The sequence below is a fragment of the Schistocerca cancellata genome, chromosome 7 (assembly GCF_023864275.1).
Source record: "Schistocerca cancellata isolate TAMUIC-IGC-003103 chromosome 7, iqSchCanc2.1, whole genome shotgun sequence".
Lineage (NCBI taxonomy): Eukaryota > Metazoa > Arthropoda > Insecta > Orthoptera > Acrididae > Schistocerca > Schistocerca cancellata.
The window spans coordinates 438,506,888-438,533,056 of record NC_064632.1 but is presented as its reverse complement, the minus strand read 5'-3'; the positions used below and the strand labels follow the sequence as shown (position 1 = coordinate 438,533,056).

Sequence of the window (26,169 nt, the reverse complement as noted above, 5' to 3'; positions counted from 1 at the left end):
ATATTGCATGCAGAGATTGTCCAATCTTTCTCCTAGACACAGGATGAGAGGTGCATCAGCTGCAATTATGAACAGCATCGACTTGTATGACATTGATGGGATTCAAAGTGCTGTCACTGCAGGTGACACCTCACCAGATTCTTAACTGAAGCATATCTGCCTGTGTAATGAGCCACTGCCCTTCACCTAAAAACCAACTATTACAGCAAATCTGTGGTGAAGCAGCATGTCATGTACAAATTTCACTGGTGTGACCCACAAAGTATTTTCCCACATGTCTGGCAATCAGCCACTACATATAGTTACCTAAATTAATTTCAAAGGTGTCAGTTAATGAATACCACAACACTGAAGTGTTTAGAAAGCAGACCAGTATGCTAATATTAACATACAGTGTTATATGTTAATATTAGCATACTGGTCTGCTTTCTAAACACTTCAATGTTGTGGTATTCATTGGCTGACACTTTTGAAATTAATTTAGGTAACTATATGTAGTGGCTGATTGCCAGACATGTGGGAAAATACTTTGTGGGTCACACCATCGAAATTTGTACATGACATGCTGATTCACCACAGATTTGCTGTAATAGTTGGTTTTTAGGTGACGAGCAGTGTCTTATTTCACAGGCAGATGTGCTTCAGTTAAGAATCTGATGAGGTGTCACCTGCAGTCTGTATTATGAGGGCTGCAGCTGGATAGCAAGGCCACTAGGAAAGTTACTTGAAACATAATGTTAAATGAACTTCCTGTAAAGGGGTAGCTTGCACACTTAATGATTAAAGAGACATCTTCCTTCACATGTTTATTTATGCTGCTGAAACAATTATGGCATCAGCTACAGCCATGAAGATGAATAGAGATAAATGTTGTGGGTCTGTGTGCAGACAGTATGTGATAGTGGCATACAGGCACCAGAAGCTTTGTAGGCGTTAGAGAAAAATAAATATTAGGTAATGCAAGCTAATGTTAGAGCGCTAGAGTGTATTTAAGCAGTAGTCTGAGTGAAACTATGTGAGTGAGAAAGATTTGGAACATGCAGCTATCTTGTGTAAAGTTGATGTAAGGTTTCCAAATGTTGTGTGTGGCAGTAGGTGTGTGTTATGAAATGACGTGATTGAGACAGTAGGAAGAGATGTTGTGACAGCTGAGTGTGATACTGAGGAAGAGAAGAGGCTTTTGCCTGTGCTAGGCTTAGTCTTAATCTTAGGCTTAGACTGGCTGTGATTTGTGTCAGGTTTGCCAATGAGCTGAAGGGGTGCTAGTGACATGTACTTGTGTCAGTGTAGTTGTGGGTTTGGTGTGCTTGCTGACTTGTTATTAGAGTGACGTTTTAGATGTGCATTGGTGATGTAAGGGATAGGTTTATCGCCAGTTTTATCATGTTCTGTTGTGAATGAAAGAGAGTGGAGGAGAACTGCGTAAATGGAGAGCATAGTTTGTGACAAGTGGGTGCAGATATGAAGCGAAACTTGTGTAGGTGGCTGAGGGTATTAGCAGCTGATGTGAGACATGAGAGAGTGAGATTGCGAAAAAAATGTGGAACGCTTCACGATTTTGCGTGTCATCCTTGCGCAGGGGCCATGCTAATCTTCTCTGTATCGTTCCAATTTTAGTATATGTACCGCCGAAGCGAGTACATTCGAGGAGCCCTCTGAAATTGTATATATAGTTATGGCGTCGCGTCAAACATGGTTCGGCTTGGACGTAGCTTTACGCAGCTCTGGCGAGGAACACAAGGCCTGCCGAGTGCTAATCTGTCAATTAATTACTGCGAGGTGTCGTTATTAGTAAGTGGCAGCTCTGTCAACTGTATTATTTGGCAGTATTGGATGTAAAACTTAGATCGTAGAGTCGCTTGCTCTCGCAGCATCCACCCAGAGCAGCAGCAGCTTCACACAGCTGCCGCTAGGCGGCAGCAAGACGTGTTGGCACCTATTGACGCCATGTTCTTACATCCCGAATTTAGTGTCTTACAGGCATACCTATGAAACACACTTCTCTAATGTGTGGGATAAATGACTCTGATTGGAGCTGGTAGTAGGTCTTCAAGACTCTCAAAACAAGTGAATATTTTTGCGAAACTGTCTTCACTGCTAACACAAATTTCATTACTCTTGCAGTGGTACTTTCTTATGATACTAATCGATTTAATGACAGAGTCGCATATGTAAGGCAACTTTTAACTCACACATCAAGTACACCACAAGAAGACACAGTCTGTGACCATGTAAATTATTGAGTAACTCCACAGACACCAAGCATGGTCCTATTCATCCAATGGCGCCAGAAGACAATTGTGACTGCAACAAGAGACACAGTAGCCTCACGAACCATTAAAAACAGCATTCATATTGCACACTTTGAAACACAGCAGTGTAGGTCATTACTAGGGCATGGATGGGTGAATGCGAGTTGTGTGAGGAATGATGGACATAGTTCCGTTTTCAGTACAATACCAGGTGATATATTTGTGTTGATCCAAGTTTACACAGGGCAGGTCTACTTGACAACAGTGAAACACTGTGATGGAGATGTGTGAATGAGCCTAAAATATTGAGGGGACTTGTGGTAGGAGAAACCAGGTTAGCATTGTGTTAGTAGCTATAGTTATGTTCCTGGGAAATGTCAATCAGATGTAATCCAGTTTGGTGAATGTTGTTATTGCAGGAAGAATTGCTAGTGCAAAACAAAGAGTGATAGATTTAGTATCTGAAAGCAGTTAACAACTGAGTAGCTATTGGTGTCATGTGAGACAAACTGGTTTGTGATGTTGTTGTCTATTCCAAAATCTTGAAGCTTGCTAGTGTTTTGTGTCTAGACTGGCTCTGTATCTGCTTATGTGGTAGAGCTTCTGTGTATGTGACATAATGAATATTGCATGCAGAGATTGTCCAATCTTTCTCCTAGACACAGGATGAGAGGTGCATCAGCTGCAATTATGAACAGCATCGACTTGTATGACATTGATGGGATTCAAAGTGCTGTCACTGCAGGTGACACCTCACCAGATTCTTAACTGAAGCATATCTGCCTGTGTAATGAGCCACTGCCCTTCACCTAAAAACCAACTATTACAGCAAATCTGTGGTGAAGCAGCATGTCATGTACAAATTTCACTGGTGTGACCCACAAAGTATTTTCCCACATGTCTGGCAATCAGCCACTACATATAGTTACCTAAATTAATTTCAAAGGTGTCAGTTAATGAATACCACAACACTGAAGTGTTTAGAAAGCAGACCAGTATGCTAATATTAACATACAGTGTTATATGTTAATATTAGCATACTGGTCTGCTTTCTAAACACTTCAATGTTGTGGTATTCATTGGCTGACACTTTTGAAATTAATTTAGGTAACTATATGTAGTGGCTGATTGCCAGACATGTGGGAAAATACTTTGTGGGTCACACCATCGAAATTTGTACATGACATGCTGATTCACCACAGATTTGCTGTAATAGTTGGTTTTTAGGTGACGGGCAGTGTTTTATTTCACAGGCAGATGTGCTTCAGTTAAGAATCTGATGAGGTGTCACCTGCAGTCTGTATTATGAGGGCTGCAGCTGGATAGCAAGGCCACTAGGAAAGTTACTTGAAACATAATGTTAAATGAACTTCCTGTAAAGGGGTAGCTTGCACACTTAATGATTAAAGAGACATCTTCCTTCACATGTTTATTTATGCTGCTGAAACAATTATGGCATCAGCTGCAGCCATGAAGATGAATAGAGATAAATGTTGTGGGTCTGTGTGCAGACAGTATGTGATAGTGGCATACAGGCACCAGAAGCTTTGTAGGCGTTAGAGAAAAATAAATATTAGGTAATGCAAGCTAATGTTAGAGCGCTAGAGTGTATTTAAGCAGTAGTCTGAGTGAAACTATGTGAGTGAGAAAGATTTGGAACATGCAGCTATCTTGTGTAAAGTTGATGTAAGGTTTCCAAATGTTGTGTGTGGCAGTAGGTGTGTGTTATGAAATGACGTGATTGAGACAGTAGGAAGAGATGTTGTGACAGCTGAGTGTGATACTGAGGAAGAGAAGAGGCTTTTGCCTGTGCTAGGCTTAGTCTTAATCTTAGGCTTAGACTGGCTGTGATTTGTGTCAGGTTTGCCAATGAGCTGAAAGGGTGCTAGTGACATGTACTTGTGTCAGTGTAGTTGTGGTTTTGGTGTGCTTGCTGACTTGTTATTAGAGTGACGTTTTAGATGTGCATTGGTGATGTAAGGGATAGGTTTATCGCCAGTTTTATCATGTTCTGTTGTGAATGAAAGAGAGTGGAGGAGAACTGCGTAAATGGAGAGCATAGTTTGTGACAAGTGGGTGCAGATATGAAGCGAAACTTGTGTAGGTGGCTGAGGGTATTAGCCGCTGATGTGAGACATGAGAGAGTGAGATTGCGAAAAAAATGTGGAACGCTTCACGATTTTGCGTGTCATCCTTGCGCAGGGGCCATGCTAATCTTCTCTGTATCGTTCCAATTTTAGTATATGTACCGCCGAAGCGAGTACATTCGAGGAGCCCTCTGAAATTGTATATATAGTTATGGCGTCGCGTCAAACATGGTTCGGCTTGGACGTAGCTTTACGCAGCTCTGGCGAGGAACACAAGGCCTGCCGAGTGCTAATCTGTCAATTAATTACTGCGAGGTGTCGTTATTAGTAAGTGGCAGCTCTGTCAACTGTATTATTTGGCAGTATTGGATGTAAAACTTAGATCGTAGAGTCGCTTGCTCTCGCAGCATCCACCCAGAGCAGCAGCAGCTACACACAGCTGCCGCTAGGCGGCAGCAAGACGTGTTGGCACCTATTGACGCCATGTTCTTACATCCCGAATTTAGTGTCTTACAGGGATACCTATGAAGCACACTTCTCTAATGTGTGGGATAAATGACTCTGATTGGAGCTGGTAGCAGGTCTTCAAGACTCTCAAAACAAGTGAATATTTTTGCGAAACTGTCTTCACTGCTAACACAAATTTCATTACTCTTGCAGTGGTACTTTCTTATGATACTAATCGATTTAATGACTGAGTCGCATATGTAAGGCAACTTTTAACTCACACATCAAGTACACCACAAGAAGACACAGTCTGTGACCATGTAAATTATTGAGTAACTCCACAGGCACCAAGCATGGTCCTATTCATCCAATGGCGCCAGAAGACAATTGTGACTGCAACAAGAGACACAGTAGCCTCACGAACCATTAAAAACAGCATTCATATTGCACACTTTGAAACACAGCAGTGTAGGTCATTACTAGGGCATGGATGGGTGAATGCGAGTTGTGTGAGGAATGATGGACATAGATCCGTTTTCAGTACAATACCAGGTGATATATTTGTGTTGATCCAAGTTTACACAGGGCAGGTCTACTTGACAACAGTGAAACACTGTGATGGAGATGTGTGAATGAGCCTAAAATATTGAGGGGTTTTGTGGTAGGAGAAACCAGGTTAGCATTGTGTTAGTAGCTATAGTTATGTTCCTGGGAAATGTCAATCAGATGTAATCCAGTTTGGTGAATGTTGTTATTGCAGGAAGAATTGCTAGTGCAAAACAAAGAGTGATAGATTTAGTATCTGAAAGCAGTTAACAACTGAGTAGCTATTGGTGTCATGTGAGACAAACTGGTTTGTGATGTTGTTGTCTATTCCAAAATCTTGAAGCTTGCTAGTGTTTTGTGTCTAGACTGGCTCTGTATCTGCTTATGTGGTAGAGCTTCTGTGTATGTGACATAATGAATACTGCATGCAGATATTGTCCAATCTTTCTCCTAGACACCGGATGAGAGGTGCATCAGCTGCAATTATGAACAGCATCGACTTGTATGACATTGATGGGATTCAAAGTGCTGTCACTGCAGGTGACACCTCACCAGATTCTTAACTGAAGCATATCTGCCTGTGTAATGAGCCACTGCCCTTCAGCTAAAAACCAACTATTACAGCAAATCTGTGGTGAAGCAGCATGTCATGTACAAATTTCACTGGTGTGACCCACAAAGTATTTTCCCACATGTCTGGCAATCAGCCACTACATATAGTTACCTAAATTAATTTCAAAGGTGTCAGTTAATGAATACCACAACACTGAAGTGTTTAGAAAGCAGACCAGTATGCTAATATTAACATACAGTGTTATATGTTAATATTAGCATACTGGTCTGCTTTCTAAACACTTCAATGTTGTGGTATTCATTGGCTGACACTTTTGAAATTAATTTAGGTAACTATATGTAGTGGCTGATTGCCAGACATGTGGGAAAATACTTTGTGGGTCACACCATCGAAATTTGTACATGACATGCTGATTCACCACAGATTTGCTGTAATAGTTGGTTTTTAGGTGACGGGCAGTGTCTTATTTCACAGGCAGATGTGCTTCAGTTAAGAATCTGATGAGGTGTCACCTGCAGTCTGTATTATGAGGGCTGCAGCTGGATAGCAAGGCCACTAGGAAAGTTACTTGAAACATAATGTTAAATGAACTTCCTGTAAAGGGGTAGCTTGCACACTTAATGATTAAAGAGACATCTTCCTTCACATGTTTATTTATGCTGCTGAAACAATTATGGCATCAGCTACAGCCATGAAGATGAATAGAGATAAATGTTGTGGGTCTGTGTGCAGACAGTATGTGATAGTGGCATACAGGCACTAGAAGCTTTGTAGGCGTTAGAGAAAAATAAATATTAGGTAATGCAAGCTAATGTTAGAGCGCTAGAGTGTATTTAAGCAGTAGTCTGAGTGAAACTATGTGAGTGAGAAAGATTTGGAACATGCAGCTATCTTGTGTAAAGTTGATGTAAGGTTTCCAAATGTTGTGTGTGGCAGTAGGTGTGTGTTATGAAATGACATGATTGAGACAGTAGGAAGAGATGTTGTGACAGCTGAGTGTGATACTGAGGAAGAGAAGAGGCTTTTGCCTGTGCTAGGCTTAGTCTTAATCTTAGGCTTAGACTGGCTGTGATTTGTGTCAGGTTTGCCAATGAGCTGAAGGGGTGCTAGTGACATGTACTTGTGTCAGTGTAGTTGTGGTTTTGGTGTGCTTGCTGACTTGTTATTAGAGTGACGTTTTAGATGTGCATTGGTGATGTAAGGGATAGGTTTATCGCCAGTTTTATCATGTTCTGTTGTGAATGAAAGAGAGTGGAGGAGAACTGCGTAAATGGAGAGCATAGTTTGTGACAAGTGGGTGCAGATATGAAGCGAAACTTGTGTAGGTGGCTGAGGGTATTAGCAGCTGATGTGAGACATGAGAGAGTGAGATTGCGAAAAAAATGTGGAACGCTTCACGATTTTGCGTGTCATCCTTGCGCAGGGGCCATGCTAATCTTCTCTGTATCGTTCCAATTTTAGTATATGTACCGCCGAAGCGAGTACATTCGAGGAGCCCTCTGAAATTGTATATATAGTTATGGCGTCGCGTCAAACATGGTTCGGCTTGGACGTAGCTTTACGCAGCTCTGGCGAGGAACACAAGGCCTGCCGAGTGCTAATCTGTCAATTAATTACTGCGAGGTGTCGTTATTAGTAAGTGGCAGCTCTGTCAACTGTATTATTTGGCAGTATTGGATGTAAAACTTAGATCGTAGAGTCGCTTGCTCTCGCAGCATCCACCCAGAGCAGCAGCAGCTTCACACAGCTGCCGCTAGGCGGCAGCAAGACGTGTTGGCACCTATTGACGCCATGTTCTTACATCCCGAATTTAGTGTCTTACAGGCATACCTATGAAACACACTTCTCTAATGTGTGGGATAAATGACTCTGATTGGAGCTGGTAGCAGGTCTTCAAGACTCTCAAAACAAGTGAATATTTTTGCGAAACTGTCTTCACTGCTAACACAAATTTCATTACTCTTGCAGTGGTACTTTCTTATGATACTAATCGATTTAATGACAGAGTCGCATATGTAAGGCAACTTTTAACTCACACATCAAGTACACCACAAGAAGACACAGTCTGTGACCATGTAAATTATTGAGTAACTCCACAGACACCAAGCATGGTCCTATTCATCCAATGGCGCCAGATGACAATTGTGACTGCAACAAGAGACACAGTAGCCTCACGAACCATTAAAAACAGCATTCATATTGCACACTTTGAAACACAGCAGTGTAGGTCATTACTAGGGCATGGATGGGTGAATGCGAGTTGTGTGAGGAATGATGGACATAGTTCCGTTTTCAGTACAATACCAGGTGATATATTTGTGTTGATCCAAGTTTACACAGGGCAGGTCTACTTGACAACAGTGAAACACTGTGATGGAGATGTGTGAATGAGCCTAAAATATTGAGGGGACTTGTGGTAGGAGAAACCAGGTTAGCATTGTGTTAGTAGCTATAGTTATGTTCCTGGGAAATGTCAATCAGATGTAATCCAGTTTGGTGAATGTTGTTATTGCAGGAAGAATTGCTAGTGCAAAACAAAGAGTGATAGATTTAGTATCTGAAAGCAGTTAACAACTGAGTAGCTATTGGTGTCATGTGAGACAAACTGGTTTGTGATGTTGTTGTCTATTCCAAAATCTTGAAGCTTGCTAGTGTTTTGTGTCTAGACTGGCTCTGTATCTGCTTATGTGGTAGAGCTTCTGTGTATGTGACATAATGAATATTGCATGCAGATATTGTCCAATCTTTCTCCTAGACACAGGATGAGAGGTGCATCAGCTGCAATTATGAACAGCATCGACTTGTATGACATTGATGGGATTCAAAGTGCTGTCACTGCAGGTGACACCTCACCAGATTCTTAACTGAAGCATATCTGCCTGTGTAATGAGCCACTGCCCTTCAGCTAAAAACCAACTATTACAGCAAATCTGTGGTGAAGCAGCATGTCATGTACAAATTTCACTGGTGTGACCCACAAAGTATTTTCCCACATGTCTGGCAATCAGCCACTACATATAGTTACCTAAATTAATTTCAAAGGTGTCAGTTAATGAATACCACAACACTGAAGTGTTTAGAAAGCAGACCAGTATGCTAATATTAACATACAGTGTTATATGTTAATATTAGCATACTGGTCTGCTTTCTAAACACTTCAATGTTGTGGTATTCATTGGCTGACACTTTTGAAATTAATTTAGGTAACTATATGTAGTGGCTGATTGCCAGACATGTGGGAAAATACTTTGTGGGTCACACCATCGAAATTTGTACATGACATGCTGATTCACCACAGATTTGCTGTAATAGTTGGTTTTTAGGTGACGGGCAGTGTCTTATTTCACAGGCAGATGTGCTTCAGTTAAGAATCTGATGAGGTGTCACCTGCAGTCTGTATTATGAGGGCTGCAGCTGGATAGCAAGGCCACTAGGAAAGTTACTTGAAACATAATGTTAAATGAACTTCCTGTAAAGGGGTAGCTTGCACACTTAATGATTAAAGAGACATCTTCCTTCACATGTTTATTTATGCTGCTGAAACAATTATGGCATCAGCTACAGCCATGAAGATGAATAGAGATAAATGTTGTGGGTCTGTGTGCAGACAGTATGTGATAGTGGCATACAGGCACCAGAAGCTTTGTAGGCGTTAGAGAAAAATAAATATTAGGTAATGCAAGCTAATGTTAGAGCGCTAGAGTGTATTTAAGCAGTAGTCTGAGTGAAACTATGTGAGTGAGAAAGATTTGGAACATGCAGCTATCTTGTGTAAAGTTGATGTAAGGTTTCCAAATGTTGTGTGTGGCAGTAGGTGTGTGTTATGAAATGACATGATTGAGACAGTAGGAAGAGATGTTGTGACAGCTGAGTGTGATGCTGAGGAAGAGAAGAGGCTTTTGCCTGTGCTAGGCTTAGTCTTAATCTTAGGCTTAGACTGGCTGTGATTTGTGTCAGGTTTGCCAATGAGCTGAAGGGGTGCTAGTGACATGTACTTGTGTCAGTGTAGTTGTGGTTTTGGTGTGCTTGCTGACTTGTTATTAGAGTGACGTTTTAGATGTGCATTGGTGATGTAAGGGATAGGTTTATCGCCAGTTTTATCATGTTCTGTTGTGAATGAAAGAGAGTGGAGGAGAACTGCGTAAATGGAGAGCATAGTTTGTGACAAGTGGGTGCAGATATGAAGCGAAACTTGTGTAGGTGGCTGAGGGTATTAGCAGCTGATGTGAGACATGAGAGAGTGAGATTGCGAAAAAAATGTGGAACGCTTCACGATTTTGCGTGTCATCCTTGTGCAGGGGCCATGCTAATCTTCTCTGTATCGTTCCAATTTTAGTATATGTACCGCCGAAGCGAGTACATTCGAGGAGCCCTCTGAAACTGTATATATAGTTATGGCGTCGCGTCAAACATGGTTCGGCTTGGACGTAGCTTTACGCAGCTCTGGCGAGGAACACAAGGCCTGCCGAGTGCTAATCTGTCAACTAATTACTGCGAGGTGTCGTTATTAGTAAGTGGCAGCTCTGTCAACTGTATTATTTGGCAGTATTGGATGTAAAACTTAGATCGTAGAGTCGCTTGCTCTCGCAGCATCCACCCAGAGCAGCAGCAGCTTCACACAGCTGCCGCTAGGCGGCAGCAAGACGTGTTGGCACCTATTGACGCCATGTTCTTACATCCCGAATTTAGTGTCTTACAGGCATACCTATGAAACACACTTCTCTAATGTGTGGGATAAATGACTCTGATTGGAGCTGGTAGCAGGTCTTCAAGACTCTCAAAACAAGTGAATATTTTTGCGAAACTGTCTTCACTGCTAACACAAATTTCATTACTCTTGCAGTGGTACTTTCTTATGATACTAATCGATTTAATGACAGAGTCGCATATGTAAGGCAACTTTTAACTCACACATCAAGTACACCACAAGAAGACACAGTCTGTGACCATGTAAATTATTGAGTAACTCCACAGACACCAAGCATGGTCCTATTCATCCAATGGCGCCAGAAGACAATTGTGACTGCAACAAGAGACACAGTAGCCTCACGAACCATTAAAAACAGCATTCATATTGCACACTTTGAAACACAGCAGTGTAGGTCATTACTAGGGCATGGATGGGTGAATGCGAGTTGTGTGAGGAATGATGGACATAGTTCCGTTTTCAGTACAATACCAGGTGATATATTTGTGTTGATCCAAGTTTACACAGGGCAGGTCTACTTGACAACAGTGAAACACTGTGATGGAGATGTGTGAATGAGCCTAAAATATTGAGGGGACTTGTGGTAGGAGAAACCAGGTTAGCATTGTGTTAGTAGCTATAGTTATGTTCCTGGGAAATGTCAATCAGATGTAATCCAGTTTGGTGAATGTTGTTATTGCAGGAAGAATTGCTAGTGCAAAACAAAGAGTGATAGATTTAGTATCTGAAAGCAGTTAACAACTGAGTAGCTATTGGTGTCATGTGAGACAAACTGGTTTGTGATGTTGTTGTCTATTCCAAAATCTTGAAGCTTGCTAGTGTTTTGTGTCTAGACTGGCTCTGTATCTGCTTATGTGGTAGAGCTTCTGTGTATGTGACATAATGAATATTGCATCCAGAGATTGTCCAATCTTTCTCCTAGACACAGGATGAGAGGTGCATCAGCTGCAATTATGAACAGCATCGACTTGTATGACATTGATAGGATTCAAAGTGCTGTCACTGCAGGTGACACCTCACCAGATTCTTAACTGAAGCATATCTGCCTGTGTAATGAGCCACTGCCCTTCACCTAAAAACCAACTATTACAGCAACTCTGTGGTGAAGCAGCATGTCATGTACAAATTTCACTGGTGTGACCCACAAAGTATTTTCCCACATGTCTGGCAATCAGCCACTACATATAGTTACCTAAATTAATTTCAAAGGTGTCAGTTAATGAATACCACAACACTGAAGTGTTTAGAAAGCAGACCAGTATGCTAATATTAACATACAGTGTTATATGTTAATATTAGCATACTGGTCTGCTTTCTAAACACTTCAATGTTGTGGTATTCATTGGCTGACACTTTTGAAATTAATTTAGGTAACTATATGTAGTGGCTGATTGCCAGACATGTGGGAAAATACTTTGTGGGTCACACCATCGAAATTTGTACATGACATGCTGATTCACCACAGATTTGCTGTAATAGTTGGTTTTTAGGTGACGGGCAGTGTCTTATTTCACAGGCAGATGTGCTTCAGTTAAGAATCTGATGAGGTGTCACCTGCAGTCTGTATTATGAGGGCTGCAGCTGGATAGCAAGGCCACTAGGAAAGTTACTTGAAACATAATGTTAAATGAACTTCCTGTAAAGGGGTAGCTTGCACACTTAATGATTAAAGAGACATCTTCCTTCACATGTTTATTTATGCTGCTGAAACAATTATGGCATCAGCTACAGCCATGAAGATGAATAGAGATAAATGTTGTGGGTCTGTGTGCAGACAGTATGTGATAGTGGCATACAGGCACCAGAAGCTTTGTAGGCGTTAGAGAAAAATAAATATTAGGTAATGCAAGCTAATGTTAGAGCGCTAGAGTGTATTTAAGCAGTAGTCTGAGTGAAACTATGTGAGTGAGAAAGATTTGGAACATGCAGCTATCTTGTGTAAAGTTGATGTAAGGTTTCCAAATGTTGTGTGTGGCAGTAGGTGTGTGTTATGAAATGACATGATTGAGACAGTAGGAAGAGATGTTGTGACAGCTGAGTGTGATGCTGAGGAAGAGAAGAGGCTTTTGCCTGTGCTAGGCTTAGTCTTAATCTTAGGCTTAGACTGGCTGTGATTTGTGTCAGGTTTGCCAATGAGCTGAAGGGGTGCTAGTGACATGTACTTGTGTCAGTGTAGTTGTGGTTTTGGTGTGCTTGCTGACTTGTTATTAGAGTGACGTTTTAGATGTGCATTGGTGATGTAAGGGATAGGTTTATCGCCAGTTTTATCATGTTCTGTTGTGAATGAAAGAGAGTGGAGGAGAACTGCGTAAATGGAGAGCATAGTTTGTGACAAGTGGGTGCAGATATGAAGCGAAACTTGTGTAGGTGGCTGAGGGTATTAGCAGCTGATGTGAGACATGAGAGAGTGAGATTGCGAAAAAAATGTGGAACGCTTCACGATTTTGCGTGTCATCCTTGTGCAGGGGCCATGCTAATCTTCTCTGTATCGTTCCAATTTTAGTATATGTACCGCCGAAGCGAGTACATTCGAGGAGCCCTCTGAAACTGTATATATAGTTATGGCGTCGCGTCAAACATGGTTCGGCTTGGACGTAGCTTTACGCAGCTCTGGCGAGGAACACAAGGCCTGCCGAGTGCTAATCTGTCAACTAATTACTGCGAGGTGTCGTTATTAGTAAGTGGCAGCTCTGTCAACTGTATTATTTGGCAGTATTGGATGTAAAACTTAGATCGTAGAGTCGCTTGCTCTCGCAGCATCCACCCAGAGCAGCAGCAGCTTCACACAGCTGCCGCTAGGCGGCAGCAAGACGTGTTGGCACCTATTGACGCCATGTTCTTACATCCCGAATTTAGTGTCTTACAGGCATACCTATGAAACACACTTCTCTAATGTGTGGGATAAATGACTCTGATTGGAGCTGGTAGCAGGTCTTCAAGACTCTCAAAACAAGTGAATATTTTTGCGAAACTGTCTTCACTGCTAACACAAATTTCATTACTCTTGCAGTGGTACTTTCTTATGATACTAATCGATTTAATGACAGAGTCGCATATGTAAGGCAACTTTTAACTCACACATCAAGTACACCACAAGAAGACACAGTCTGTGACCATGTAAATTATTGAGTAACTCCACAGACACCAAGCATGGTCCTATTCATCCAATGGCGCCAGAAGACAATTGTGACTGCAACAAGAGACACAGTAGCCTCACGAACCATTAAAAACAGCATTCATATTGCACACTTTGAAACACAGCAGTGTAGGTCATTACTAGGGCATGGATGGGTGAATGCGAGTTGTGTGAGGAATGATGGACATAGTTCCGTTTTCAGTACAATACCAGGTGATATATTTGTGTTGATCCAAGTTTACACAGGGCAGGTCTACTTGACAACAGTGAAACACTGTGATGGAGATGTGTGAATGAGCCTAAAATATTGAGGGGACTTGTGGTAGGAGAAACCAGGTTAGCATTGTGTTAGTAGCTATAGTTATGTTCCTGGGAAATGTCAATCAGATGTAATCCAGTTTGGTGAATGTTGTTATTGCAGGAAGAATTGCTAGTGCAAAACAAAGAGTGATAGATTTAGTATCTGAAAGCAGTTAACAACTGAGTAGCTATTGGTGTCATGTGAGACAAACTGGTTTGTGATGTTGTTGTCTATTCCAAAATCTTGAAGCTTGCTAGTGTTTTGTGTCTAGACTGGCTCTGTATCTGCTTATGTGGTAGAGCTTCTGTGTATGTGACATAATGAATATTGCATCCAGAGATTGTCCAATCTTTCTCCTAGACACAGGATGAGAGGTGCATCAGCTGCAATTATGAACAGCATCGACTTGTATGACATTGATAGGATTCAAAGTGCTGTCACTGCAGGTGACACCTCACCAGATTCTTAACTGAAGCATATCTGCCTGTGTAATGAGCCACTGCCCTTCACCTAAAAACCAACTATTACAGCAACTCTGTGGTGAAGCAGCATGTCATGTACAAATTTCACTGGTGTGACCCACAAAGTATTTTCCCACATGTCTGGCAATCAGCCACTACATATAGTTACCTAAATTAATTTCAAAGGTGTCAGTTAATGAATACCACAACACTGAAGTGTTTAGAAAGCAGACCAGTATGCTAATATTAACATACAGTGTTATATGTTAATATTAGCATACTGGTCTGCTTTCTAAACACTTCAATGTTGTGGTATTCATTGGCTGACACTTTTGAAATTAATTTAGGTAACTATATGTAGTGGCTGATTGCCAGACATGTGGGAAAATACTTTGTGGGTCACACCATCGAAATTTGTACATGACATGCTGATTCACCACAGATTTGCTGTAATAGTTGGTTTTTAGGTGACGGGCAGTGTCTTATTTCACAGGCAGATGTGCTTCAGTTAAGAATCTGATGAGGTGTCACCTGCAGTCTGTATTATGAGGGCTGCAGCTGGATAGCAAGGCCACTAGGAAAGTTACTTGAAACATAATGTTAAATGAACTTCCTGTAAAGGGGTAGCTTGCACACTTAATGATTAAAGAGACATCTTCCTTCACATGTTTATTTATGCTGCTGAAACAATTATGGCATCAGCTACAGCCATGAAGATGAATAGAGATAAATGTTGTGGGTCTGTGTGCAGACAGTATGTGATAGTGGCATACAGGCACCAGAAGCTTTGTAGGCGTTAGAGAAAAATAAATATTAGGTAATGCAAGCTAATGTTAGAGCGCTAGAGTGTATTTAAGCAGTAGTCTGAGTGAAACTATGTGAGTGAGAAAGATTTGGAACATGCAGCTATCTTGTGTAAAGTTGATGTAAGGTTTCCAAATGTTGTGTGTGGCAGTAGGTGTGTGTTATGAAATGACATGATTGAGACAGTAGGAAGAGATGTTGTGACAGCTGAGTGTGATACTGAGGAAGAGAAGAGGCTTTTGCCTGTGCTAGGCTTAGTCTTAATCTTAGGCTTAGACTGGCTGTGATTTGTGTCAGGTTTGCCAATGAGCTGAAGGGGTGCTAGTGACATGTACTTGTGTCAGTGTAGTTGTGGTTTTGGTGTGCTTGCTGACTTGTTATTAGAGTGACGTTTTAGATGTGCATTGGTGATGTAAGGGATAGGTTTATCGCCAGTTTTATCATGTTCTGTTGTGAATGAAAGAGAGTGGAGGAGAACTGCGTAAATGGAGAGCATAGTTTGTGACAAGTGGGTGCAGATATGAAGCGAAACTTGTGTAGGTGGCTGAGGGTATTAGCAGCTGATGTGAGACATGAGAGAGTGAGATTGCGAAAAAAATGTGGAACGCTTCACGATTTTACGTGTCATCCTTGCGCAGGGGCCATGCTAATCTTCTCTGTATCGTTCCAATTTTAGTATATGTACCGCCGAAGCGAGTACATTCGAGGAGCCCTCTGAAATTGTATATATAGTTATGGCGTCGCGTCAAACATGGTTCGGCTTGGACGTAGCTTTACGCAGCTCTGGCGAGGAACACAAGGCCTGCCGAGTGCTAATCTGTCAATTAATTACTGCGAGGTGTCGTTATTAGTAAGTGGCAGCTCTGTCAACTGTATTATTTGGCAGTATTGGATGTAAAACTTAGATCGTAGAGTCGCTTGCTCTCGCAGCATCCACCCAGAGCAGCAGCAGCTTCACACAGCTGCCGCTAGGCGGCAGCAAGACGTGTTGGCACCTATTGACGCCATGTTCTTACATCCCGAATTTAGTGTCTTACAGGCATACCTATGAAACACACTTCTCTAATGTGTGGGATAAATGACTCTGATTGGAGCTGGTAGCAGGTCTTCAAGACTCTCAAAACAAGTGAATATTTTTGCGAAACTGTCTTCACTGCTAACACAAATTTCATTACTCTTGCAGTGGTACTTTCTTATGATACTAATCGATTTAATGACAGAGTCGCATATGTAAGGCAACTTTTAACTCACACATCAAGTACACCACAAGAAGACACAGTCTGTGACCATGTAAATTATTGAGTAACTCCACAGACACCAAGCATGGTCCTATTCATCCAATGGCGCCAGATGACAATTGTGACTGCAACAAGAGACACAGTAGTCTCACGAACCATTAAAAACAGCATTCATATTGCACACTTTGAAACACAGCAGTGTAGGTCATTACTAGGGCATGGATGGGTGAATGCGAGTTGTGTGAGGAATGATGGACATAGTTCCGTTTTCAGTACAATACCAGGTGATATATTTGTGTTGATCCAAGTTTACACAGGGCAGGTCTACTTGACAACAGTGAAACACTGTGATGGAGATGTGTGAATGAGCCTAAAATATTGAGGGGACTTGTGGTAGGAGAAACCAGGTTAGCATTGTGTTAGTAGCTATAGTTATGTTCCTGGGAAATGTCAATCAGATGTAATCCAGTTTGGTGAATGTTGTTATTGCAGGAAGAATTGCTAGTGCAAAACAAAGAGTGATAGATTTAGTATCTGAAAGCAGTTAACAACTGAGTAGCTATTGGTGTCATGTGAGACAAACTGGTTTGTGATGTTGTTGTCTATTCCAAAATCTTGAAGCTTGCTAGTGTTTTGTGTCTGGACTGGCTCTGTATCTGCTTATGTGGTAGAGCTTCTGTGTATGTGACATAATGAATATTGCATGCAGATATTGTCCAATCTTTCTCCTAGACACAGGATGAGAGGTGCATCAGCTGCAATTATGAACAGCATCGACTTGTATGACATTGATGGGATTCAAAGTGCTGTCACTGCAGGTGACACCTCACCAGATTCTTAACTGAAGCATATCTGCCTGTGTAATGAGCCACTGCCCTTCACCTAAAAACCAACTATTACAGCAAATCTGTGGTGAAGCAGCATGTCATGTACAAATTTCACTGGTGTGACCCACAAAGTATTTTCCCACATGTCTGGCAATCAGCCACTACATATAGTTACCTAAATTAATTTCAAAGGTGTCAGTTAATGAATACCACACCACTGAAGTGTTTAGAAAGCAGACCAGTATGCTAATATTAACATACAGTGTTATATGTTAATATTAGCATACTGGTCTGCTTTCTAAACACTTCAATGTTGTGGTATTCATTGGCTGACACTTTTAAAATTAATTTAGGTAACTATATGTAGTGGCTGATTGCCAGACATGTGGGAAAATACTTTGTGGGTCACACCATCGAAATTTGTACATGACATGCTGATTCACCACAGATTTGCTGTAATAGTTGGTTTTTAGGTGACGGGCAGTGTCTTATTTCACAGGCAGATGTGCTTCAGTTAAGAATCTGATGAGGTGTCACCTGCAGTCTGTATTATGAGGGCTGCAGCTGGATAGCAAGGCCACTAGGAAAGTTACTTGAAACATAATGTTAAATGAACTTCCTGTAAAGGGGTAGCTTGCACACTTAATGATTAAAGAGACATCTTCCTTCACATGTTTATTTATGCTGCTGAAACAATTATGGCATCAGCTACAGCCATGAAGATGAATAGAGATAAATGTTGTGGGTCTGTGTGCAGACAGTATGTGATAGTGGCATACAGGCACCAGAAGCTTTGTAGGCGTTAGAGAAAAATAAATATTAGGTAATGCAAGCTAATGTTAGAGCGCTAGAGTGTATTTAAGCAGTAGTCTGAGTGAAACTATGTGAGTGAGAAAGATTTGGAACATGCAGCTATCTTGTGTAAAGTTGATGTAAGGTTTCCAAATGTTGTGTGTGGCAGTAGGTGTGTGTTATGAAATGACATGATTGAGACAGTAGGAAGAGATGTTGTGACAGCTGAGTGTGATACTGAGGAAGAGAAGAGGCGTTTGCCTGTGCTAGGCTTAGTCTTAATCTTAGGCTTAGACTGGCTGTGATTTGTGTCAGGTTTGCCAATGAGCTGAAGGGGTGCTAGTGACATGTACTTGTGTCAGTGTAGTTGTGGTTTTGGTGTGCTTGCTGACTTGTTATTAAGAGTGACGTTTTAGATGTGCATTGGTGATGTAAGGGATAGGTTTATCGCCAGTTTTATCATGTTCTGTTGTGAATGAAAGAGAGTGGAGGAGAACTGCGTAAATGGAGAGCATAGTTTGTGACAAGTGGGTGCAGATATGAAGCGAAACTTGTGTAGGTGGCTGAGGGTATTAGCAGCTGATGTGAGACATGAGAGAGTGAGATTGCGAAAAAAATGTGGAACGCTTCACGATTTTGCGTGTCATCCTTGCGCAGGGGCCATGCTAATCTTCTCTGTATCGTTCCAATTTTAGTATATGTACCGCCGAAGCGAGTACATTCGAGGAGCCCTCTGAAATTGTATATATAGTTATGGCGTCGCGTCAAACATGGTTCGGCTTGGACGTAGCTTTACGCAGCTCTGGGGAGGAACACAAGGCCTGCCGAGTGCTAATCTGTCAACTAATTACTGCGAGGTGTCGTTATTAGTAAGTGGCAGCTCTGTCAACTGTATTATTTGGCAGTATTGGATGTAAAACTTAGATCGTAGAGTCGCTTGCTCTCGCAGCATCCACCCAGAGCAGCAGCAGCTTCACACAGCTGCCGCTAGGCGGCAGCAAGACGTGTTGGCACCTATTGACGCCATGTTCTTACATCCCGAATTTAGTGTCTTACAGGCATACCTATGAAACACACTTCTCTAATGTGTGGGATAAATGACTCTGATTGGAGCTGGTAGCAGGTCTTCAAGACTCTCAAAACAAGTGAATATTTTTGCGAAACTGTCTTCACTGCTAACACAAATTTCATTACTCTCGCAGTGGTACTTTCTTATGATACTAATCGATTTAATGACAGAGTCGCATATGTAAGGCAACTTTTAACTCACACATCAAGTACACCACAAGAAGACACAGTCTGTGACCATGTAAATTATTGAGTAACTCCACAGACACCAAGCATGGTCCTATTCATCCAATGGCGCCAGAAGACAATTGTGACTGCAACAAGAGACACAGTAGCCTCACGAACCATTAAAAACAGCATTCATATTGCACACTTTGAAACACAGCAGTGTAGGTCATTACTAGGGCATGGATGGGTGAATGCGAGTTGTGTGAGGAATGATGGACATAGTTCCGTTTTCAGTACAGTACCAGGTGATATATTTGTGTTGATCCAAGTTTACACAGGGCAGGTCTACTTGACAACAGTGAAACACTGTGATGGAGATGTGTGAATGAGCCTAAAATATTGAGGGGACTTGTGGTAGGAGAAACCAGGTTAGCATTGTGTTAGTAGCTATAGTTATGTTCCTGGGAAATGTCAATCAGATGTAATCCAGTTTGGTGAATGTTGTTATTGCAGGAAGAATTGCTAGTGCAAAACAAAGAGTGATAGATTTAGTATCTGAAAGCAGTTAACAACTGAGTAGCTATTGGTGTCATGTGAGACAAACTGGTTTGTGATGTTGTTGTCTATTCCAAAATCTTGAAGCTTGCTAGTGTTTTGTGTCTAGACTGGCTCTGTATCTGCTTATGTGGTAGAGCTTCTGTGTATGTGACATAATGAATATTGCATGCAGATATTGTCCAATCTTTCTCCTAGACACAGGATGAGAGGTGCATCAGCTGCAATTATGAACAGCATCGACTTGTATGACATTGATGGGATTCAAAGTGCTGTCACTGCAGGTGACACCTCACCAGATTCTTAACTGAAGCATATCTGCCTGTGTAATGAGCCACTGCCCTTCACCTAAAAACCAACTATTACAGCAAATCTGTGGTGAAGCAGCATGTCATGTACAAATTTCACTGGTGTGACCCACAAAGTATTTTCCCACATGTCTGGCAATCAGCCACTACATATAGTTACCTAAATTAATTTCAAAGGTGTCAGTTAATGAATACCACACCACTGAAGTGTTTAGAAAGCAGACCAGTATGCTAATATTAACATACAGTGTTATATGTTAATATTAGCATACTGGTCTGCTTTCTAAACACTTCAATGTTGTGGTATTCATTGGCTGACACTTTTGAAATTAATTTAGGTAACTATATGTAGTGGCTGATTGCCAGACATGTGGGAAAATACTTTGTGGGTCACACCATCGAAATTTGTACATGACATGCTGATTCACCACAGATTTGCTGTAATAGTTGGTTTTTAGGTGACGGGCAGTGTCTTATTTCACAGGCAGATGTGCTTCAGTTAAGAATCTGATGAGGTGTCACCTGCAGTCTGTATTATGAGGGCTGCAGCTGGATAGCAAGGCCACTAGGAAAGTTACTTGAAACATAATGTTAAATGAACTTCCTGTAAAGGGGTAGCTTGCACACTTAATGATTAAAGAGACATCTTCCTTCACATGTTTATTTATGCTGCTGAAACAATTATGGCATCAGCTACAGCCATGAAGATGAATAGAGATAAATGTTGTGGGTCTGTGTGCAGACAGTATGTGATAGTGGCATACAGGCACCAGAAGCTTTGTAGGCGTTAGAGAAAAATAAATATTAGGTAATGCAAGCTAATGTTAGAGCGCTAGAGTGTATTTAAGCAGTAGTCTGAGTGAAACTATGTGAGTGAGAAAGATTTGGAACATGCAGCTATCTTGTGTAAAGTTGATGTAAGGTTTCCAAATGTTGTGTGTGGCAGTAGGTGTGTGTTATGAAATGACATGATTGAGACAGTAGGAAGAGATGTTGTGACAGCTGAGTGTGATACTGAGGAAGAGAAGAGGCTTTTGCCTGTGCTAGGCTTAGTCTTAATCTTAGGCTTAGACTGGCTGTGATTTGTGTCAGGTTTGCCAATGAGCTGAAGGGGTGCTAGTGACATGTACTTGTGTCAGTGTAGTTGTGGTTTTGGTGTGCTTGCTGACTTGTTATTAGAGTGACGTTTTAGATGTGCATTGGTGATGTAAGGGATAGGTTTATCGCCAGTTTTATCATGTTCTGTTGTGAATGAAAGAGAGTGGAGGAGAACTGCGTAAATGGAGAGCATAGTTTGTGACAAGTGGGTGCAGATATGAAGCGAAACTTGTGTAGGTGGCTGAGGGTATTAGCAGCTGATGTGAGACATGAGAGAGTGAGATTGCGAAAAAAATGTGGAACGCTTCACGATTTTGCGTGTCATCCTTGCGCAGGGGCCATGCTAATCTTCTCTGTATCGTTCCAATTTTAGTATATGTACCGCCGAAGCGAGTACATTCGAGGAGCCCTCTGAAATTGTATGTATAGTTATGGCGTCGCGTCAAACATGGTTCGGCTTGGACGTAGCTTTACGCAGCTCTGGGGAGGAACACAAGGCCTGCCGAGTGCTAATCTGTCAACTAATTACTGCGAGGTGTCGTTATTAGTAAGTGGCAGCTCTGTCAACTGTATTATTTGGCAGTATTGGATGTAAAACTTAGATCGTAGAGTCGCTTGCTCTCGCAGCATCCACCCAGAGCAGCAGCAGCTTCACACAGCTGCCGCTAGGCGGCAGCAAGACGTGTTGGCACCTATTGACGCCATGTTCTTACATCCCGAATTTAGTGTCTTACAGGCATACCTATGAAACACACTTCTCTAATGTGTGGGATAAATGACTCTGATTGGAGCTGGTAGCAGGTCTTCAAGACTCTCAAAACAAGTGAATATTTTTGCGAAACTGTCTTCACTGCTAACACAAATTTCATTACTCTCGCAGTGGTACTTTCTTATGATACTAATCGATTTAATGACAGAGTCGCATATGTAAGGCAACTTTTAACTCACACATCAAGTACACCACAAGAAGACACAGTCTGTGACCATGTAAATTATTGAGTAACTCCACAGACACCAAGCATGGTCCTATTCATCCAATGGCGCCAGAAGACAATTGTGACTGCAACAAGAGACACAGTAGCCTCACGAACCATTAAAAACAGCATTCATATTGCACACTTTGAAACACAGCAGTGTAGGTCATTACTAGGGCATGGATGGGTAAATGCGAGTTGTGTGAGGAATGATGGACATAGTTCCGTTTTCAGTACAATACCAGGTGATATATTTGTGTTGATCCAAGTTTACACAGGGCAGGTCTACTTGACAACAGTGAAACACTGTGATGGAGATGTGTGAATGAGCCTAAAATATTGAGGGGACTTGTGGTAGGAGAAACCAGGTTAGCATTGTGTTAGTAGCTATAGTTATGTTCCTGGGAAATGTCAATCAGATGTAATCCAGTTTGGTGAATGTTGTTATTGCAGGAAGAATTGCTAGTGCAAAACAAAGAGTGATAGATTTAGTATCTGAAAGCAGTTAACAACTGAGTAGCTATTGGTGTCATGTGAGACAAACTGGTTTGTGATGTTGTTGTCTATTCCAAAATCTTGAAGCTTGCTAGTGTTTTGTGTCTAGACTGGCTCTGTATCTGCTTATGTGGTAGAGCTTCTGTGTATGTGACATAATGAATATTGCATGCAGATATTGTCCAATCTTTCTCCTAGACACAGGACGAGAGGTGCATCAGCTGCAATTATGAACAGCATCGACTTGTATGACATTGATGGGATTCAAAGTGCTGTCACTGCAGGTGACACCTCACCAGATTCTTAACTGAAGCATATCTGCCTGTGTAATGAGCCACTGCCCTTCACCTAAAAACCAACTATTACAGCAACTCTGTGGTGAAGCAGCATGTCATGTACAAATTTCACTGGTGTGACCCACAAAGTATTTTCCCACATGTCTGGCAATCAGCCACTACATATAGTTACCTAAATTAATTTCAAAGGTGTCAGTTAATGAATACCACAACACTGAAGTGTTTAGAAAGCAGACCAGTATGCTAATATTAACATACAGTGTTATATGTTAATATTAGCATACTGGTCTGCTTTCTAAACACTTCAATGTTGTGGTATTCATTGGCTGACACTTTTGAAATTAATTTAGGTAACTATATGTAGTGGCTGATTGCCAGACATGTGGGAAAATACTTTGTGGGTCACACCATCGAAATTTGTACATGACATGCTGATTCACCACAGATTTGCTGTAATAGTTGGTTTTTAGGTGACGGGCAGTGTCTTATTTCACAGGCAGATGTGCTTCAGTTAAGAATCTGATGAGGTGTCACCTGCAGTCTGTATTATGAGGGCTGCAGCTGGATAGCAAGGCCACTAGGAAAGTTACTTGAAACATAATGTTAAATGAACTTCCTGTAAAGGGGTAGCTTGCACACTTAATGATTAAAGAGACATCTTCCTTCACATGTTTATTTATGCTGCTGAAACAATTATGGCATCAGCTACAGCCATGAAGATGAATAGAGATAAATGTTGTGGGTCTGTGTGCAGACAGTATGTGATAGTGGCATACAGGCACCAGAAGCTTTGTAGGCGTTAGAGAAAAATAAATATTAGGTAATGCAAGCTAATGTTAGAGCGCTAGAGTGTATTTAAGCAGTAGTCTGAGTGAAACTATGTGAGTGAGAAAGATTTGGAACATGCAGCTATCTTGTGTAAAGTTGATGTAAGGTTTCCAAATGTTGTGTGTGGCAGTAGGTGTGTGTTATGAAATGACATGATTGAGACAGTAGGAAGAGATGTTGTGACAGCTGAGTGTGATACTGAGGAAGAGAAGAGGCTTTTGCCTGTGCTAGGCTTAGTCTTAATCTTAGGCTTAGACTGGCTGTGATTTGTGTCAGGTTTGCCAATGAGCTGAAGGGGTGCTAGTGACATGTACTTGTGTCAGTGTAGTTGTGGTTTTGGTGTGCTTGCTGACTTGTTATTAGAGTGACGTTTTAGATGTGCATTGGTGATGTAAGGGATAGGTTTATCGCCAGTTTTATCATGTTCTGTTGTGAATGAAAGAGAGTGGAGGAGAACTGCGTAAATGGAGAGCATAGTTTGTGACAAGTGGGTGCAGATATGAAGCGAAACTTGTGTAGGTGGCTGAGGGTATTAGCAGCTGATGTGAGACATGAGAAAGTGAGATTGCGAAAAAAATGTGGAATGCTTCACGATTTTGCGTGTCATCCTTGCGCAGGGGCCATGCTAATCTTCTCTGTATCGTTCCAATTTTAGTATATGTACCGCCGAAGCGAGTACATTCGAGGAGCCCTCTGAAATTGTATATATAGTTATGGCGTCGCGTCAAACATGGTTCTGCTTGGACGTAGCTTTACGCAGCTCTGGCGAGGAACACAAGGCCTGCCGAGTGCTAATCTGTCAATTAATTACTGCGAGGTGTCGTTATTAGTAAGTGGCAGCTCTGTCAACTGTATTATTTGGCAGTATTGGATGTAAAACTTAGATCGTAGAGTCGCTTGCTCTCGCAGCATCCACCCAGAGCAGCAGCAGCTTCACACAGCTGCCGCTAGGCGGCAGCAAGACGTGTTGGCACCTATTGACGCCATGTTCTTACATCCCGAATTTAGTGTCTTACAGGCATACCTATGAAGCACACTTCTCTAATGTGTGGGATAAATGACTCTGATTGGAGCTGGTAGCAGGTCTTCAAGACTCTCAAAACAAGTGAATATTTTTGCGAAACTGTCTTCACTGCTAACACAAATTTCATTACTCTTGCAGTGGTACTTTCTTATGATACTAATCGATTTAATGACAGAGTCGCATATGTAAGGCAACTTTTAACTCACACATCAAGTACACCACAAGAAGACACAGTCTGTGACCATGTAAATTATTGAGTAACTCCACAGACACCAAGCATGGTCCTATTCATCCAATGGCGCCAGAAGACAATTGTGACTGCAACAAGAGACACAGTAGCCTCACGAACCATTAAAAACAGCATTCATATTGCACACTTTGAAACACAGCAGTGTAGGTCATTACTAGGGCATGGATGGGTGAATGCGAGTTGTGTGAGGAATGATGGACATAGTTCCGTTTTCAGTACAATACCAGGTGATATATTTGTGTTGATCCAAGTTTACACAGGGCAGGTCTACTTGACAACAGTGAAACACTGTGATGGAGATGTGTGAATGAGCCTAAAATATTGAGGGGACTTGTGGTAGGAGAAACCAGGTTAGCATTGTGTTAGTAGCTATAGTTATGTTCCTGGGAAATGTCAATCAGATGTAATCCAGTTTGGTGAATGTTGTTATTGCAGGAAGAATTGCTAGTGCAAAACAAAGAGTGATAGATTTAGTATCTGAAAGCAGTTAACAACTGAGTAGCTATTGGTGTCATGTGAGACAAACTGGTTTGTGATGTTGTTGTCTATTCCAAAATCTTGAAGCTTGCTAGTGTTTTGTGTCTAGACTGGCTCTGTATCTGCTTATGTGGTAGAGCTTCTGTGTATGTGACATAATGAATATTGCATGCAGAGATTGTCCAATCTTTCTCCTAGACACAGGATGAGAGGTGCATCAGCTGCAATTATGAACAGCATCGACTTGTATGACATTGATGGGATTCAAAGTGCTGTCACTGCAGGTGACACCTCACCAGATTCTTAACTGAAGCATATCTGCCTGTGTAATGAGCCACTGCCCTTCACCTAAAAACCAACTATTACAGCAAATCTGTGGTGAAGCAGCATGTCATGTACAAATTTCACTGGTGTGACCCACAAAGTATTTTCCCACATGTCTGGCAATCAGCCAC

At 41.6% G+C, this 26,169-nt stretch overlaps 9 non-coding genes across 9 annotated transcripts; all 9 read right to left on the bottom strand.

The window, feature by feature from the left end:
* Nucleotides 1-1,534: 1,534 nt before the first annotated feature.
* LOC126093374 (U6 spliceosomal RNA) lies at nt 1,535-1,641 on the bottom strand. Its single transcript, XR_007521540.1, has one exon. It is a non-coding gene; the product is annotated as a U6 spliceosomal RNA (small nuclear RNA).
* Nucleotides 1,642-4,409: 2,768 nt separating this feature from the next.
* On the bottom strand, nt 4,410-4,516 carry LOC126093373 (U6 spliceosomal RNA). The gene has a single exon (XR_007521539.1). It is a non-coding gene; the product is annotated as a U6 spliceosomal RNA (small nuclear RNA).
* A 2,768-nt stretch (nt 4,517-7,284) lies between these two features.
* On the bottom strand, nt 7,285-7,391 carry LOC126093372 (U6 spliceosomal RNA). The gene has a single exon (XR_007521538.1). It is a non-coding gene; the product is annotated as a U6 spliceosomal RNA (small nuclear RNA).
* Nucleotides 7,392-10,159: 2,768 nt separating this feature from the next.
* Nucleotides 10,160-10,266, bottom strand: LOC126093332 (U6 spliceosomal RNA). Its single transcript, XR_007521504.1, has one exon. It is a non-coding gene; the product is annotated as a U6 spliceosomal RNA (small nuclear RNA).
* Nucleotides 10,267-13,034: 2,768 nt separating this feature from the next.
* Nucleotides 13,035-13,141, bottom strand: LOC126093330 (U6 spliceosomal RNA). The gene has a single exon (XR_007521503.1). It is a non-coding gene; the product is annotated as a U6 spliceosomal RNA (small nuclear RNA).
* A 2,768-nt stretch (nt 13,142-15,909) lies between these two features.
* On the bottom strand, nt 15,910-16,016 carry LOC126093339 (U6 spliceosomal RNA). Its single transcript, XR_007521510.1, has one exon. It is a non-coding gene; the product is annotated as a U6 spliceosomal RNA (small nuclear RNA).
* A 2,769-nt stretch (nt 16,017-18,785) lies between these two features.
* On the bottom strand, nt 18,786-18,892 carry LOC126093371 (U6 spliceosomal RNA). The gene has a single exon (XR_007521537.1). It is a non-coding gene; the product is annotated as a U6 spliceosomal RNA (small nuclear RNA).
* Nucleotides 18,893-21,660: 2,768 nt separating this feature from the next.
* Nucleotides 21,661-21,767, bottom strand: LOC126093369 (U6 spliceosomal RNA). Its single transcript, XR_007521536.1, has one exon. It is a non-coding gene; the product is annotated as a U6 spliceosomal RNA (small nuclear RNA).
* A 2,768-nt stretch (nt 21,768-24,535) lies between these two features.
* On the bottom strand, nt 24,536-24,642 carry LOC126093462 (U6 spliceosomal RNA). The gene has a single exon (XR_007521616.1). It is a non-coding gene; the product is annotated as a U6 spliceosomal RNA (small nuclear RNA).
* Nucleotides 24,643-26,169: the final 1,527 nt, after the last annotated feature.